The sequence below is a fragment of the Silene latifolia genome, chromosome Y, assembly GCF_048544455.1.
Source record: "Silene latifolia isolate original U9 population chromosome Y, ASM4854445v1, whole genome shotgun sequence".
Classification (NCBI taxonomy): domain Eukaryota; kingdom Viridiplantae; phylum Streptophyta; class Magnoliopsida; order Caryophyllales; family Caryophyllaceae; genus Silene; species Silene latifolia.
Window position 1 is genome coordinate 296,932,801 of NC_133538.1, and position 18,302 is coordinate 296,951,102.

The 18,302-nt window shown below is 36.8% G+C and overlaps 1 long non-coding RNA gene across 2 annotated transcripts; it reads right to left on the bottom strand.

Annotated features, from left to right (window-relative positions):
- Positions 1–1,924: 1,924 nt before the first annotated feature.
- Positions 1,925–15,491, bottom strand: LOC141627291 (uncharacterized). 2 transcript variants are annotated; one of them, XR_012536856.1, is made up of 6 exons: positions 15,267–15,491; positions 5,500–5,577; positions 5,280–5,358; positions 3,720–3,746; positions 2,832–3,408; positions 1,925–2,427 (listed from the first exon to the last, which is right to left on the bottom strand). It is a non-coding gene; the product is annotated as an uncharacterized LOC141627291 (long non-coding RNA). The 2 variants fall into 2 exon arrangements; XR_012536855.1 differs by having other exon boundaries at positions 1,925–3,408.
- Between the last annotated feature and the right edge of the window lie 2,811 nt (positions 15,492–18,302).

Here is an 18,302-nt window from a genome sequence, read left to right on the forward strand (position 1 = left end):
AACCCATGTCACCATTGAGCATAATATAATGAACTGTGATTACTTACATGCTATGTGATCCTAGTCAATTCCGTGTCAATTTTCAAACCACCTCAAACCCTTTTTACGTCCTCGTAATGACGATTTTGATCCTCGATTTTCAAATTCAAAATGCGTTTTCCCCAGCCGTGGTAATGACGAATTTTACCCTCGAATTATAAAACTTAAAAATCAATTTTCAAATCAACAAGCACAACTTTTCCAAGCCGTCAGAACGACGATTTCAATTCCCGTAATTTTTCATATTTCAAATCCCGTTTTTTTAAACGAGTTTGACAGTTTTCCAAGTCGTCGTAATGACGATTTCAATCCCCAAATTTTCAAATTTCAACCCGTCTTTGTAGAAACGAAATTTTGCTTTTTTAAGCCGTCGTAATGGCAGTTTTAATTCTCATGATTGTCAATTTCCATATTGTCTTTCAATGATCAAAACCGTTTTCTAACCCCGTCGTAATGACGAATCAATCCTCACAATTTCCAATCCATATTTCAAAAACTTTTGCAATTTCAAAATACTTTGAAAACAAATTTAACCGTTTTCATATTTTCAATCTCAACTTCAAAATAATCTGAAAACATATTTAACCGTTTTCCTATTTTCAATCCCATTTTTAAAATAATCCGAGAACAAATTTGATCGTTTTCTATGCCGTCATAATGGCAATTTCAAAACTCGGTTTTTGAACTATTTCAAAATGCTCTTTTTGCACTGACATAATGGCCGTTTCAATCTCCGAAACCTCAATTTCGAAAACCGTATTTGAAAACAACGCACCGTTTTCTAGGCTGTAACGATTTAAACCATCCAAACTTTCAATTTGTTGGAGTAGTGTCCTCAATAGTGCGTCTACATAATAAATCTCGTAAAAGGAATATCAGGGAAATAAGATTTTACTTGTCAGCAGATCATCGTACGTCAGTAACGATTGGCCGACTAGGGTTTGACGTTACTGTCGTATGACGGCGGTGGTCAGCTGATCCCTTACGGTCACACCTATAGGACGTAACCGCAATAGATAGACTAATTATTTATGAGATATAATTAATTAGTCCCTTATGTGTATTGACTTTTATAAGTCAAGTGAATTAAATTTTGATGACGAGTTAAGAACTCGGGCCAAAAGAATTTTTTATTCAATCATATGATAATTGATTAATAAATGGGAGACGGAATATAGTAATTAATAGTTAATTTACTATATTAATATGGTGTATATATATGTATTTTGAGGCGGAGGTGATTAGCTAATTATATTTACAATAAGTTGTAAGTTTAGCTAAACTGGGTTTTATAACACACATTTTATATTGATTAAATGGTATAATACTACTTAAAAGTTAAGTGGATATTATTCACTAATTTTTATTATTTAAGTGTTAAATGATCAAATTAATATTTAATCATATAAGATAATTAAATATAAGTCTTATAAGCATTTGTGGGACAAATGTCGAAAGTCGAAATGGACCCAAAAAAAGTCACATGGACCGGTTGAGTAGAGTGTTATACACTCTATAATTTTTGTTAACTAGTTGTTGCTCTGCGCCCTCCCGGGCGCAGTGCCCCAATTTGGTTGAACTTGTGGATGTTCCTACTGGGTACTACTGTTGAGCAATTGGGATTAAGATCAACATTCGCACTGATTTGTGTGGCAAACGGTGGAATAGCACTATTGTGTACAACATACCCCATGTAAACCGAGAGTTAAATAGTTCCTAGATCGGTCTTCCATTTTGGTTAAGCATTTATATGACCCTAAAAGAAGATATCACGGGGAAAATTGTTGTGATTTAAGCTTGCGTAGGGCATGTTATGGTTAAAAGTATGTGTTCTGGGAAGAGGATGTGCGAGATTTGCATTCTTTAGACAATTTAAGCATTCACAGTTTCTAAAAAAAATACATTGTCGAGTGCTGAAGTATACACATCTGAAAAGAAATGTATATAACTAAATCAAAACAGATTTAGCGTTAAACACATACTTCAATACATTATATAACTAAATAAAAATAGTTTTGGAGCTAAATACATACTCCAATCAGTACATTATAACAAATAGAATGTATGACCCGAACATCCGTACAATAATAGTTATGTATTAAATTGTACAGTTATATACTCCGTAGCATGTTTCACTTCATCGCTCTCTCTGCCAATTTCGTCATTGTCTAGCAATGCTTTAATATGCAACATCAAAACACGATAAGTCGAATAACGAAAGCTATGTATCACAATCATTTCCTAAAAACATCAAGCTAGACAAAAAATTAACATATTATTCGTACAACTAACATTATATTATAACATTCGGTACAGAGTATATATAGCACCATTGTTTTCAATCATCACTAACCTTTTTCCAAGCAATTGCACATTTAGCCGTTCCACCTGCAAGTCAAGAAGATTTTGAAACTCAAAATTGGTTATTCAGCCAACATGTCACAATATCATTGAAAGTCTATTTTTTCTTCTGAAATTGCAGTATGTGGATATTCAGACCTAAATGGAATTCATTTGAATGAAAAGCCGTATTGATTCAGGGAAGTAGCACTAAACCCAGATTCACATATCAGCTTTGAATTCAAGGACTTTTAATTTACTCAATTGAATGGCTAATTGAATTTGTATCCAAATGGAGTAATACAACAACGATTAAATTTACTGAGCTGTATAATCATTGTAAACATCAACAAATAATCAAATTGTTAAATCTGATGAAAAAGGGAAAGTAATGCAGACCTAATATCAAGATCCAAATCATATAAAAAGAATAGAGGGGAAGTAATGCATACCTAATAGCAGATTTGATTAGAATTTCCATAACTTTGTTCGCCATTGCATACGGAAGGGTTGTAGCTTGCACATATGAAGGAATGAGGGAGGTTATTTTTTTTCGGTTAGGTTGTGTTTTCTATGGGTATATAGAGCGGGCAAGTAATTACATAAGGTGCTATTAGAAAGCGTCTATTTCTTTTTAGTTATTTCACGAACTTTAGCGCCTCTATAATCCATTTTTGTAGTATTGGCTTAGAGAATATAATGGTAAACGTATAGGACATTACATCCATATGTTATAACCTAGTTAAAATTCACACTGCCAAAATGTATTAATAGTAGCGTCACTCTTATCCCCTGATTGTAGCTAAGGTCTGCTGGTAATCTCTGGATTGGTAGTGCTTAATCCTGGGATATTGATAATCCAGGGCCATCACCACCTGATTAGCATTGCCACTAATACACTGAACCAGATTCATCACCAAATAATTCTTTTCTGTCTCTAAATTGATCAAATGACTATATGCACTCGAAGTGCATATTTTCAAATAAGGCGTACCTGATTAGCATTGCCACAAGCACCTCCTGCACAATCTATGAAAATTAAGTATTAATTGCTGCGCTAAGTGATATCGTAAAACACTGCTAAGTGCTAACTGAAAAGCTAAAGGTGGAGAAGAAGGGAGGGAGAGATAACGCGATTTAGTTACTGGTTATTTAAGATCTCAAAAAAAATTAAGACGCACAAGAGTAACTTTAGTTTGTGCACTTTTAAGGTTGAACAAACAGTTCTTCAAACCCACACAAATGGGGTATTTAAAATTAATTCCTTCAGAAGCTTGATAATCTTTGAACACATAGGTGTTTGAGCACATAATCTACAGTGTAGGCAGCAGAAAACTCACCAGATGACCTACCTCCAGTTTGAACATCTTTATTCCTAATGCACCATGAAGAATAAGAAGTTAGCTAAAATAATGCTAGAAGAGAATCCATAAGACAAACTTAAGAGTGAAGCAAAATAGAATATATAACTCTTACTAAAGACTCACTGGCAGGGTGCTTCTTGCATTGTAAATATCAAGCGAGACCCATATAATTTCCAACTTAATTTATCTTCAAATCACAAATGTGTTTCACCCTCCACAATTTCGTCAAAATAAAGGTGCAATCCAATTTATACAAGAAATCTTCCACAATGCAACAAGGATGCCCATACAAGAACATTATGTAAATTAAAGAGAGATCGTAAGTGAAAATAAGAAAGTGAGGCAACCTCAGCTAGAGAGGCCACAACCGGCTTTTGTTCATGGGTCGCTGGATATAGCAAGTGGAGCCGAGAAACGGCTCCAGACCACACCCGAGGGACCCAAATCAAGTATGTCGTATCCTACAACGCTAAAGCTTTAAGCACGTCCTAATATGTTTATCCTCATAAATTGTGGGTGTGCTAAAGCTGTTAACCAGTGCAAAGTAATGGACCAACTCAAAATGAGCATTTAAAAAAGCTAGAGCATCTCTTTCCTGTACTTCATGGCAATCAACAAGCACGATCGGGAAAAAGAGTAGTAATTACTTAAAAAAAAAAGGGACGACAACAAATTGAGTATTAATCCAACCACAATCTTAAGAAGTCAATCTGATTTGAAATATGAAAAAGAACATCAGGCCGTCGAGAACAAATTCCAATGGTTAACAAGAAACTATCTTTCGCACACTAAAACATGTTTCATGGAAAGAATGATGGGATCCCTATATACTTCAAGTATCCATCAATATTGTCATCACAATCAAAACCTATTATTCCCTCACTCTATTCCATTTAATATCGTCTTCTCGCCGATGAACATAAACCTTTCCTCGAGAACAACAAGCTGATTTAGAAGCTGCTGCATAACCTGACTGGCGGTTTATTGGTCTAATTGTTATGGTCCCTTGAGATTCAACCCAAATATTTTTAAACAAACATCAATAATACAAGGACCTAGAAACTTGTATGTGACTATCTTATATGTAAGACCAATCAATTAACCCAACAACTATCATATTTCAGGGGTAGATTAGGCCAATTGGAGCTTTCAAATGAGGTCCAGAACATCACTAAATAACTTCATTTCATTTAATACACACCAGTATTCCAATTTTCATCTTTCAAGTGTCAAAATATTCAGCAGCATAAAATATGTAGTGCTCAGCAGTATAAATTCCAAACCAAAAGGAGATTTGACATGTCAGAGGTCGGCCGAAAGAAACCCTAGCAATATGCAAGGTAAGCAAAGAAAGTGTCAAAAATAAGGCCCCTCATTAACGACACTCTGCGCCACATGACCCCATATACACAGTATAATGCCAGGAAAAGAGAAGCAAGACGGTTTTAAAAATTTCAGACACAGTCAGTACCCAACAAATAAACCAGTGGAGAGCTCACCATTGAAGTAAAACCCTAACTAAGTAGAAGAACTCACCATCAACTGCCGAACAAATACCATCTTCCGAACAAAACTTATTAAAGGAGTATCTTCACAACCTGCCTGCACCCCATTCCTGCAAATTAGGGCATAATTAAAATTAAGAGAGAGTTGTACCATAGCAAAGAAACTTAAGGGTAGTTAAAATAAGCAGGCAACGCAACAAAGACTAACGAAACTCATTAAAGTAAAACACTAACTAAGTAGGAGAACTCACCATCAACTGCCGAACAAACACCGTCTGCCGAACAAACTCGTTAAAGTTGTATCATCATAACCTGCCTGCACCCCACTCCTGCAATTTACGGTCCAATCGAAAGTTAGAGAGCTGTACTACAGCAAAAAAACTTAAAGGCAGCTAAAAAGGCAGACAAAAGCTGTCGAACAGCCGAAGAATGCATTGTTGGGGTTGGTGTCCTTAACAGTTAGTGCAAGGACTTATAAACCTCTAAAAGGATCAAAGGGCATACTTTTGGTATTATTATCAGTTGATCCACGTTTATCAATAACGGTTGGCTTGCTAGATAAGTTTGACGTTATTGTCATACAGATGGCGGTGATCAACTGGTCCCTAAAAGTCACACCTATAGGATACGTTCGAGAGACGTGACGGTATGAAAATACAGTCATGTAGATGCCAAAATTGACTAACCAGTTAGTCCGAGTTATTTGACTAGTAATTAGTCAAATATGTGATGTTGAGATATTATATTTAATACGGATTAAATATCATGGGCTAAGGCGAATTAACCAGTTAATTCGTAAAATTAAATATACGTGATTTATATTTAATTAAATGTATATTAAAAATAATTATACAATACTGTTTTGTCGGACACGTATTAATAATTCAGCTAACCCGTATTATTAGCTGATGCCTTAATTTCCGATAACCGATAACAGTTTATAATACAAACCCGTCATATACATTTTAGTATTTAACGAACCAGACCTCGAGTTAAAACCAAGAGGAAGTGGAAGCCCACTTCCCCTTGTGGGTCACGGTTTTGGCCGAAATAGGAGAACAAAAGGAGACCTCCTCCTTCTGTTAAACCTAATCATCATTTGAAACAAAAATTAGGGTTTTGAAGAGTATTCTTCTCTGAAAAACCTGAGATCTCTCATCTCGACAAAACTCACATCAGTTCTCCCTATATTGCAAGGCAATCGGAGAACACTGTTCTAGCACAAGGGCATATCTCGGACAAAGTCTTGGGTGTAACGATTAGGAGGAAATCGCTTTGATTTCGTTCTTTACGCCACAATTTAAAGGACCCGAGGTTATTTCTTGTTCCTTATCGTTTCTATTGTTTTTATGTTTTATGACTATATTCGCATGTCTAAATTTACGTTATAGTCCTGCAATTTAAGGGGTAGTATACGGATATTAACCCACAAGTGGTATCAGAGCGAGGCCACGTGAATTTTTCATGTGTTTTTCATAAAACGTTTTTGAAACGATGATTTTTCGCTTCAAAACCGTGCCTAGTATACACGGCAGAAATTTTTGAAACCGTGTCATGTATTACACGGTAATTTCATCTTTTTCGATTTGTTTTTATGCATATTGTTGTTTTATACAGAGATTATAACAATATGTCATGTTTTGTCAATTGTCAAATTTGTTTTAATGCTTTTTGATCGAATTTGCAATTGATTTTGTCTTGAAATATGTTTTCACGAGGGTTTTGAATTTTCCATAGACTTTTGCACTCGATCGACCAAGTTTTCAATCGATCGAGTGGCTTTTCAGTATATTTTTGCTCGATCGAGTCCCCCTTGTACTCGATCGACCCTGTTCCAAAACCTTTTGCTCGATCGAGTCCTTGCTGTACTCGATCGACCTGCTTTCAAAACCCCTCTGCTCGATCGAGTTGTCCTCGTACTCGATCGAGCAGATTTGCTGATATAGGTACTCGATCGACCTCCAGGTTAGTCGATCGAGTACTCCCTGATTAGCATACCCCTCGATCGACTTGCAGTTCATCGATCGAGTTTTTGTTCCTCGATCGAGCACTTGTGTCCCTGGATCGAGGGATTTCGTCTTTAATGACTTTGAAAATTTGTTTCTTTTGATTTAAATTTTCTTTTGGCTTAGATATGTACTTTATACGGATATAGTACACTCGCTTAATAGTGAATTGATTCACTCACGTACCATATAGTTGTTTTAAAGCGTCTTTAAAATGACGGATTATAATGGATTAAAATTAAATGATAGAAGCGGTTTTATCACATGAATTTTAATCATTAAAAGGTGGTTTGGATAAATTTAACATAATTACGGAATTATGTCATTTAATGAATTTGTTTTTAGTTGATGCATTTTTATTTATCGTTAATTTATGAATGCCGTGAATGCCTTTTAATTACGTATTTAATTTTTACAAACGGTTGTAACTTAGTGTGGCCTTAGTAGAACGTGTTACCGTAATGATGGAACACGGTCTTGGTTGTATTTTGAGATCTTGTATCTCCGTTTTGGATTTTTCACTTGTAATTACAGTTTTAATTAGAATGTAAATAGGTTTATATTTTGTAATTATAAATTTGTAATTTTTGAGAAGACCAAAGATGGAGACCAGATGCTCACTCCCGCTACTTGGATCAAGATGGAACATCAAGACAAGCTTTTCGGGTCCAACGGTGGATTCCAAAGTTGTATTATGTTCTTTTACTAGGATAGGCCACACTAGGAAATTTTTATTTACGTATTGCATTACTTTATTTATTTATTGTTACGATAATTTGCATCATTTTCCGCCTAAAAACCAAACCACCTAATTATTGCATGAAAACTGACACATATAGAGGTCACGAGTTAGTTTTCATTGACATTCTCATGTCACACGATTTTAAGCCATCATCTAAATTAATTCATTCACGTCAGACGCTAGTTATTCGTTCACTTAAAATGAATTAAAACTTAGTTGATGGGATCTTCCTCGTATAAACCAAAAATTGAGAACGGTCTTTATAGGTCAAACTCCAATGAGTCCCTTCTTCGTCGGTAGGCATACTATGACCCCTTCTACGTCGGGTAAGTTGGAACCGATTGACCTATTTTATCTCAACACTATGGTCACTCGTACGATCCTGTGATCATGGTGGACTATAGATAGGATTTACAGAAATCTATCGACCAAGAGTTCTTCCGGAAGAATTAGCTAAACAGTTGGCTTATCAATTTACGAAAATTGAGTCTTGGGATCACTTGTATCATTCTTGAGGGAGATCAATTATGCAAGTGCAAGAGTCTACATGTTTAAAATGAATTTTAAAATAGACTTAAATCACCTCGATGTGTTGCTTATTTCGTTTTGTTTTTCCTTCTTTTCAAAGTGTAGATCACGTATTAAATCGCTAAACAACAAATGGTCTGGTTCAAGTGATAACCCAATGCCAAGTGCCACATTGGACCGTGAGTCTTGGCTTAGGATCTTCATGAATCAGATGAATCAGTCTACTCGGATCAAGAATGACGGATCCAACCTCGCGGACCGGGAGGCGGCATTACGGAATCTAATGCCGCCGCGCCGACGGAAAGCTCGATATCTGCTTGAGCCCATGCCGTTAAACCCAGGCCCCACGGCTGGAATAAACGAGATCGACAAGTATAACGATTTCGCTTTAGAAGCGGGTGCGGTAAAGAACGTACTTATTTTTGCAATGGAACCCAATTTGCATAAACGCTTCATAGCCCATGGTGCAAACAAGATTTTCACCACGCTCACTAAGGAATTCTCGAAAGCACCGAGAATCGTGACCTATGAGCATACCACTCGCTTCTTTGATGCGAGACTCAGAAAGGGCCAACCGGTTAGCCCACACATTCTCAGCATGATTGAGAATGTCGAGAAATCGGAGACCTTTAATCGTAACATCGCGAGAATATTGTTATCGACCGTATTCTTCACTCACTCCACGATGGTTATTCGCAATTCAGAGCGAATTACTATATGAATGATTTGAAGAAAACTCCCCATGAATTGCACTCCCTCCTCGTATGCACCGAGAAGGACATGAAGTTCAGTGGGAGTTCAAACAGATGTTCTCATTGTGTCAAACAAAGGGAAAGGTAAGGGCAAAGCTCCGGCAAACCTAACGAAGAGGTAAGGCGAAGTTCAAGAAGTCGGGTTCGGGGAAGAGTGGTCCTGGTGAGGCGAGTAACTCATCGGGCATGACAAAGAGCAAGAGTGAAAACATGGAATGCCATCATTGCCACAAGACTGGGCATTGGAGACGCACATGTCCTGTTTATCATGAGGACTTAAAGGCGGGTCGTGTTAAACCTGTTGGTATGTCTTCTCTCTCTTCTACTTTTATTCATATGATTGAGATTAACCACGCAAGTTACGGAACTTGGGTACTTGATACTGGTTGTGGTTCTCATCTGTAATCATGTGCGGGGGCTCAAACATCGAACCCCTCGTAAAGGGTGAGGTGGACTGCGTGTCGGGAATGGAGCAAGAGTAGCCGCCATCTCCAAGGGGACATATGTGATCCGACTTCCAAGCGGATTTGAGTTGTCATTATATGATCTGCTATTATGTACCTAGTCTTTCCAAAAACATTATTTCGGTTTCTGCGCTTGATAAACTTGGTTTTTCATTTGTAATAGAAAACAATGCTTGCATTTTCTCATTACACGATATGATTTCTGGCAAGGCGGTTTCCATGAACGGAATTTATGTTTTAGATCGACCTCGGAAATATTACACGTAATGAATAAAAAGTTAAAGGTTGGTGACAAAGATCAAACGTATCTATGGCACCGCTGTATGGGACACATTAATGAGAAACGCGTAAAACTGCTCATCAAACATGGAGCTATCTCGGCCTTTGATTTTCAATCATTTGGCACGTGTGAATCATGTCTCATCGGTAAGATGACTCGGATTTCCTTCAAAGGTGTTGGAATGCGCGCTGCTGACCTATTAGGACTCATACACACGGATGTATGTGGCCCTATGTCAATCACCGCACGAGAAGGCTATAGGTATTTCATCACTTTCACGGACGATTTGAGTAGATATGGCTATGTCTACTTAATGAAGCACAAAAGTGAATCCTTTGAGAAATTCAAGGAATACCAAAATAGGGTACAGAACCTATTAGGTAGAAAGATTAAAACACTGCGTTCAGATCGTGGTGGCGAGTATCTTTCTCACGAGTTTGATCAACACCTAAAGGACTGTGGGATTGCCCTACAGTTAACTCCACCTGGAACACCTCAGTTGAATGGTGTGTCCGAACGGAGAAATCGAACACTACTTGATATGGTTCGATCCATGATGAGTCACACGGTTTTACCTGATTCATTATGGGGTTATGCTCTTTTGTCAGCCGCTCTAATACTTAACCGAAGTCCGTCTAAAGTCATGACAAGACTCCATATGAACTATGGAAGGGAACGGTCCCCAACTTGTCCTTTATACGGGTTTGGGGCTGCGAGGCTTATGTCAAGTGGAGACCTGAAGATAAGCTCGGCCCGCGATCGGTCAAGACATACTTTATAGGTTATCCTAAAGGAACACGTGGTCATTACTTCTATTCGCCAACCGAACAACGTGTTTTTGTTGCGGCTAGTGCGACATTCTTAGAGAAGGAATTTCTCGAGAATGCAAAGAGTGATAGAACCTTCGACCTGTCGGAGATTCCAGAACCAAACACCGAGCAACCATTGGAGGAACCTATTCCTTCAATCCCGGCTGCGGTGAATATTCCTGAGGAACCTAGGAGGTCGGGAAGAGTCTCTATTCCTCCGGACAGATACATTGGTATAGTCGAGGAACATGACATAGATGACGTTCTACTCCTTACGAGTAGTGAACCCGCAACCTATAAAGGTGCCGTGACCGATTCGACTCAAAGCTATGGCTTGAGGCCATGCAATCCGAGATGGACTCCATGTATGAGAACAACGTGTGGGATCTTGTTGACTTACCCGCTAAGGTTCGTCCCCTTCAATGCAAATGGCTTTACAAGATAAAGCATTCTGTGGAAGGTCGACAAGATATCTACAAAGCACGACTAGTTGCTAAAGGTTTCACCCAAGTGCCAGGTTTGCACTACGATGAGATTTTTGCACCAGTAGTCATGCTGCGTTCCATTCGGATTATCTTAGCGATCGCCGCTTTTCATGACTATGAAATTTGGCAAATGGATGTGAAAACCGCCTTCTTAAACGGCTTTTTGGAGGAAAAGTTGTACATGGTACAACCCGAAGGTTTCATCGATCCTGAACATCCTAAGAAAGTGTGCAAGCTTAAGCGTTCCATTTATGGACTTAAGCAAGCATCACGGAGTTGGAATCATCGCTTCGACCAAGTGATAAAAGAAAATGGATTTACTCGATCGGTCGAGGAACCATGTCTATATATCAAGTCGAGTGGGAGCAAGATTGTCTTCCTAATATTGTATGTTGACGACATACTCCCGATTGGGAATGACATACCTCTCTTAACTTCGGTGAAAGTATGGTTGAAAAACCATTTCCGGATGAAAGACCCGGGAGAGGCAGAGAATTCTAGGCATCCGTATCTATCGAGATAGATCACGACGGATGTTATCTCTCGATCAGAGTCTTACATAGACAAAGTCCTAGAGAGATTCAAAGCATGACTAACTCCAAGAAGGGGTTTCTTCCTATGGCTCCGGGGGTGCATTTGAGCAAGTCTCGGGCACCGAGACACCGGAAGAGAAAGAGCGCATGACACGGATTCCTTATGCTTCGGCTATAGGATCAATCATGTATGCCATGATATGCACACGTCCGGGCGTGGCATATGCATTGAGTATGACAAGTCGATTCCAACAAAGAACCAGGTGAACCACATTGGTTGGTGTCAAGAACATTCTTAAGTACCTCAGGAGGACTAAAGATTGGGCATTGACTTATGGAGGCTCTCAAACGCTATGCGCAACCGGTTACGCAGATGCTAGCTTCCAAACGGATCGTGATGACTCGAAATCTCGTCGGGATTCGTTTTACTCTTAATGGCGCCTGCGATCCGGTGGAAGAGTTCGAAACAAATTACAAAGAGATTCTACGACTGAGTCCGAGTACTATGCCGCGTCTGAAGCTACAAAGGAAGCGATATGGATGCGTCAATTCTTACATGGGCTATCCGTAGTGCCTAGTTCGAATGACCCGATCACCATCTATTGCGACAATAGTGGTGCCATCTTCCAAGCTAAGGAGCCTAAGTCTAGCAACAAGTCTAGACATGTACAACGGAAAGCTCATCTAATCCGGGATTACGTGGAGCAAAAGACAGTAGTGATAGAAAAGATTGCTACAGATGACAACATAGCAGATCCTCTCACTAAAGCATTACGACAAGATAAGCATGAAGGGCACGTTAATTCCATGGGAATTAAACGTGTTCCTAAGTTGTAGTACTCTTTTATGGATCAGATTCATTCTCTCTTGTACTCTATACGACATCATCGTTTTGATATTTTATATATATATTTTGTTTTTCATGTGGAATTGTACGACGATTTTGAACACCACAAAGTGGCGAACAAACATCATATCTTGTTAGTCCTTAATTGCCCACATGAGCTGATAACTCGGCAATTATTTTGTGACGTTGGTTGATGGTGGGTTCAACGAGCCATAAGTCAACCGGTTGTGACCAATCACGAGGCGATTTATACGGATATTTCGTAGGACACCATTGTGACATCGACGTGGAGTCCTAAATGTTTTATAACATTCGTTCTTGGCCGTGGATAGGACTTCCATGGTGATCCTTAGAGTCGAATCTCTTGACTATCGACTGTCTCTTGAGACTACGGCAGATTTTGGGTGACTTTGGTTTCTTTCTCACGGTCATCCGTAACAGGGGGCCAAGTAGATTTTTTCTGGGTCATTTCATGCTGTGCTTAGATCGGAAGGAGTCGAGTTGAAGGAAATATTCAGCCTTTATCAGGTACTCGATATTTCTCAGGGCCACTCGAGGAGTCAGAATCGAAATGCATGGCCATGCTCGGATACGGATTCGTTTTATCGGTTAAGTTACTCTCTAGTCGGGGAAACCACTCTAGATACGGATCGATTGTAAAATACGACCTTTGTGGATCCAGATCCGCAAATTGTTTTACATTGAGTGGGAGAAATTTTAAATGAATATGAGAATCGGTTATCGCACATACACTTGTACGGACAAGTGGGAGTTTGTTGAGCTTGTGTCCTCCAGTTAGTGCGGATAACGTCATTGCACATGCACTTGTACGGACAAGTGGGAGCTTGTTGGGGTTGGTGTCCTTAACAATTAGTGCAAGGACTTATAAACCTCTAAAAGGATCAAAGGGCATACTTTTGGTATTATTATCGGTTGATCCACGTTTATCAATAACGGTTGGCTTGCTAGATAAGTTTGACGTTATTGTCATACGGATGGCGGTGATCAACTGGTCCCTAAAAGTCACACCTATAGGATACGTTCGAGAGACGTGACGGTATGAAAATACAGTCATGTAGATGCCAAAATTGACTAACCGGTTAGTCGAGTTATTTGACTAGTAATTAGTCAAATATGTGATGTTGAGATATTATATTTAATACGGATTAAATATCATGGGCTAAAGGCGAATTAACCAGTTAATTCGTAAAATTAAATATACGTGATTTATATTTAATTAAATGTATATTAAAAATAATTATACAATACTGTTTTGTCGGACACGTATTAATAATTGACTAACCCGTATTATTAGCGATGCCTTAATTTCCGATAACCGATAACGTTTATAATACAAACCCGTCATATACATTTTAGTATTTAACGAACCGGACCTCGAGTTAAAACCAAGAGGAAGTGGAAGCCCACTTCCCCTTGTGGGTCACGGTTTTGGCCGAAATAGGAGAACAAAAGGAGACCTCCTCCTTCTGTTAAACCTAATCATCATTTGAAACAAAAAATTAGGGTTTTGAAGAGTATTCTTCTCTGAAAAACCTGAGATCTCTCATCTCGACAAAACTCACATCAGTTCTCCCTATATTGCAAGGCAATCGGAGAACACTGTACTAGCACAAGGGCATATCTCGGACAAAGTCTTGGGTGTAACGATTAGGAGGAAATCGCTTTGATTTGTTCTTTTTACGCCACAATTTAAAGGACCCGAGGTTATTTCTTGTTCCTTATCGTTTCTATTGTTTTTATGTTTTATGACTATATTCGCATGTCTAAATTTACGTTATAGTCCTGCAATTTAAGGGGTAGTATACGGATATTAACCCACATGCATCACATAAATTCCAACTTCAGGGCCCTCAACCCCTCACCCACAACACCCATATCGCCCATGAACATGTATCCACAGAATAGCGCCGCATGAAAAAGTACACCAGAAAATTACACGTATCCAATGAGTACAACCAGCCAGCAAACTAAACATACCACAAGTAAAAGTTAAGGTTTAAAATACTACAAGCAAAAAAACATACATACGTAAACAGATTAAGAATAGCAACGAGGTGCCTCGATACGTTGGAAGCTGGCTAGAAGTCAGTCTAGCAATTTGCAAGGTAAGCAAAAAAGTGTAAAAAAATAAGTGTAGAAGGACTGCCAGATAGCCTTTGAGCAGTAGCGCTAAAAGGAAAAGACAGTGCTAGAGAAATACGGCAATGGAAATAACAAACCCATTCAACTCTCCCTAACTAAACCAGTAGAAAAGCCAGTGAAACCAAGACCCATGCTCTATCAAAACCCTAAATAAGCAAACTAAAAACACATTAAAACCCAAACTAATCAATCAAAATCAATAGATACCTTAAAAAGAAAGTCAAAAACTGCAAAATGAACACATAGATCAAATTGGATAATCACCCAGTAGCCTGAATAAGCCAGGCAAATTAAGAACCAATAAAAGCACATGCTTAAAGGCCAAACCAACACCATCGCCAATTATCAATTGTGTGAATTAACACAAAAATCAGCAAGGGATCCCGCAAAATCAGCAAGCGACACAAACCTTATCATCGTTCGTTTTACTTCTGACATCAACAACAATACACAAAACCCTTTCTTGAGAATACAATCTTCAAATTTAGTTACTGCAAAATTCGAGAAATTCAACCAGCCATTGACTGCTAGTTGCTTAATTCACCTAGCAAGAACATGACGGGATACTTCTAAGCATCATAATCTTCATTATGTGAAGCCTTACGCCTGACAGCATATATATAATCTATAATTAAGCTCTGCAAAATCACAAACAATGAGGGTTTTGAGTATTGATGGAGGATAACTGTGTGAATGTCGTATACTTTTGAAATAATCAACAAAGAATATAAATTGGGATTATAAGTAAATACCTAGGTTTTGCTGAGGGAGATGGATCGGTGTGTGAAGCAAGAGAATAAGTGGTGGAGTAAAATGACATAAAAAATAGGTTAGAGTGTAGCTGTAATTTAAGGAGACAATGGAGGGAGGAGATCTCAAGGAAGAATCCAACGTCAGGGGAGAGACTTGGCTGTGCACTATTCATTGCTACAGTGCAGCCAAGTTCTCCCTTTTTAAGAAGTAAAGATTAGTTGACAAAAGATGCTTGAACCATGTGCTTGTCTACTTTATTCAATAATTTACATATGAATGCCTATAAATATCCCAATTTTACACCATTTGCAAGTGATGAAAAGAGAGACAAAAATCCTTATAAGTGAGCCCATTTTGGGCGTGTAACTTGGGGAGAAAAAGAGAGGAAAAAAATTCTCTTATTTTCTCAAAATTTCATCATCATCTCCATCAAATTTCATCAAAATAAAATCACACATAATAATATTTACCATGTATTAGTAGTATTAATAATAAATAAATATTATTAAGGGTATTCTACTAGTATTCTGTAGTCATGTAATATTAGTAGTATTGGGGCAAGTCTTGGGTGCCATCATAGGAGGTGCTCTACTATGAATACTAGGAAGAAGGAGGATCTTCCATTCATATTTAGCTCAAGAACAATAAAGTAGGAGTCCTTTGTTGTGCCCATAATTTCCTTTTAAGCAATGTAAGGAAAATTATTACTTTTACTCATTTTTATGCCATTATAATTGCATGCATGTAATTAGATCATGTTTAAACTAAATTAACATGTAATTTAGTTACTAATTAGAGAGTCTAATTAGGGGTCTATTACCTTCACAATTCTCTGTCAAATTCGTGATTTTTAATTTCAAAAACCATCTTTGAAAATAACGCACCATTTTCTAAGCGGAAGCAACCCTTGATTTTTTCAACCATGTCTTCTGAAAAATAAACTTAACCTTTTTTGAAAGACAGCCCTATGCAAATCTCATTTATTTTTTTTGAAGTAGTATTAGAGCTCAGTCGTTGCATGCATGTCGATTTTCGACCATTTTATCGAGTTATAAGATGACTTTATAAAATCGTAATTTTTGTGTAAAACTTTGTTTGGCACGAAACTTTTTGTTTCATGTATAAATGCTGACCTAAAAATGTTTTTAGTCAAATTTGGTTAATTATGGAATTTTATTGGTAATTAATAGATTTTTCCGTCTTAAGACCGCCTTAATATGCATAAAATTGGTTAATATTTAACTAAAAACATTTGCATGTTCTTTCTGGCCATGAAATTCTAATATATTCTTACATGTATGGATTAATTAGAGTAATTAAAAATTAGAAAATTAATTTGATTAATTTTGCATGATTATTGATTTGTTTAATAGTTAAATATCAATAAAATGTGATTATATTGGTTAAAAATTGTTAAAATGTAATTTTTAGCATGAGAAATTTATCTAAGGTTACTTGCATATATTATACATTGGATGTATACTAAGAAAATTAATTTGATTAATTTTTGCATGTTCATTGGTTTTTATGCGATAAAATCAATAATTTGTAACCATAATTTTCTCAAATTTTAATCGAACTTTTTTGGTAAAACTTTTTACATTTTCAGGTTTTGGCAAATGTTCCAGAATATTAAATATTTTCATTTGACGATTCTTTCGATTTTTATGTTTAATTTATAATTATATCGCAAAATTTGCGAAAATCGTGTTTAAAATTGTGTATTTGATACAAAATAAATTTTTAGACAAAATATTTGAAATTTTGTGTTTCTGGAGATGTTCCATTATAAACAAAATTTTTATTTTTATAATTTTCATAACTTTTTTTATTTATTTGGATTTATTTCATAAAACTTATTATTAAATAAGTTTAATTAGAAAATTTTCATAAAAAGGTTATGAAATCATCAAGAAATTAGTGAAGACTAATTTTTGAGTCTCAAAACAGGTTGGGATGTTATCTTGTGCTTAAGTTTGATTTAAGTACTAATTTGAGATTTTTAATGATTTAAAAATCGCTTAATTAACCAACATTACAAGCTTAATATCAAACCGATGGTTTTTAGGGCATATTTAAATATGATTTATATTCTGCATATTTTACATGAATGTCATTTAATTTTATGTAATTTATTAATGTAATTTGTCTAGTATGGCTTTAGTTAGAAATCGGTATTTCCCGTAATGTAAGGGAATACCGATTTGGTATGTAATTATTTGCGATCTCGTATCGCTGTTTTGTAATATTAATAGATTTATTTTATTTTTATTTTATAAATATATCATATGAATTGTTATGTAATTCTTTTTATACTTATAACTATTTATTACGAATACCGGCAGGGTCCTAAAGAGGGTGCCTTTCGAAAAGGAGTTCCGATGAAGAACAGAGTTTCTAAAAGTCCAAACTAGATTGGAAGGCGTTGGGACCAAGGAGTTGGTTTCCTAAGTTATAATAGTTAATTAGATTAACTAGATTAGGAGGCCATACTAGGATTTGTTTTTAAATTTTTATATGCATTCATGCCAAATCGCCATTACATGCATTTTTTTTTTGTTTTACGACTGTTGTCAATTAAAATTATCGAGAATTCCCCATTTTAGTTCACTTAAAGGGAATTGATAATAAATTAACAAGATCTCTCACATTGTTTAAATATTGAGACTAGCCCTTTCAATTAGTAACACAT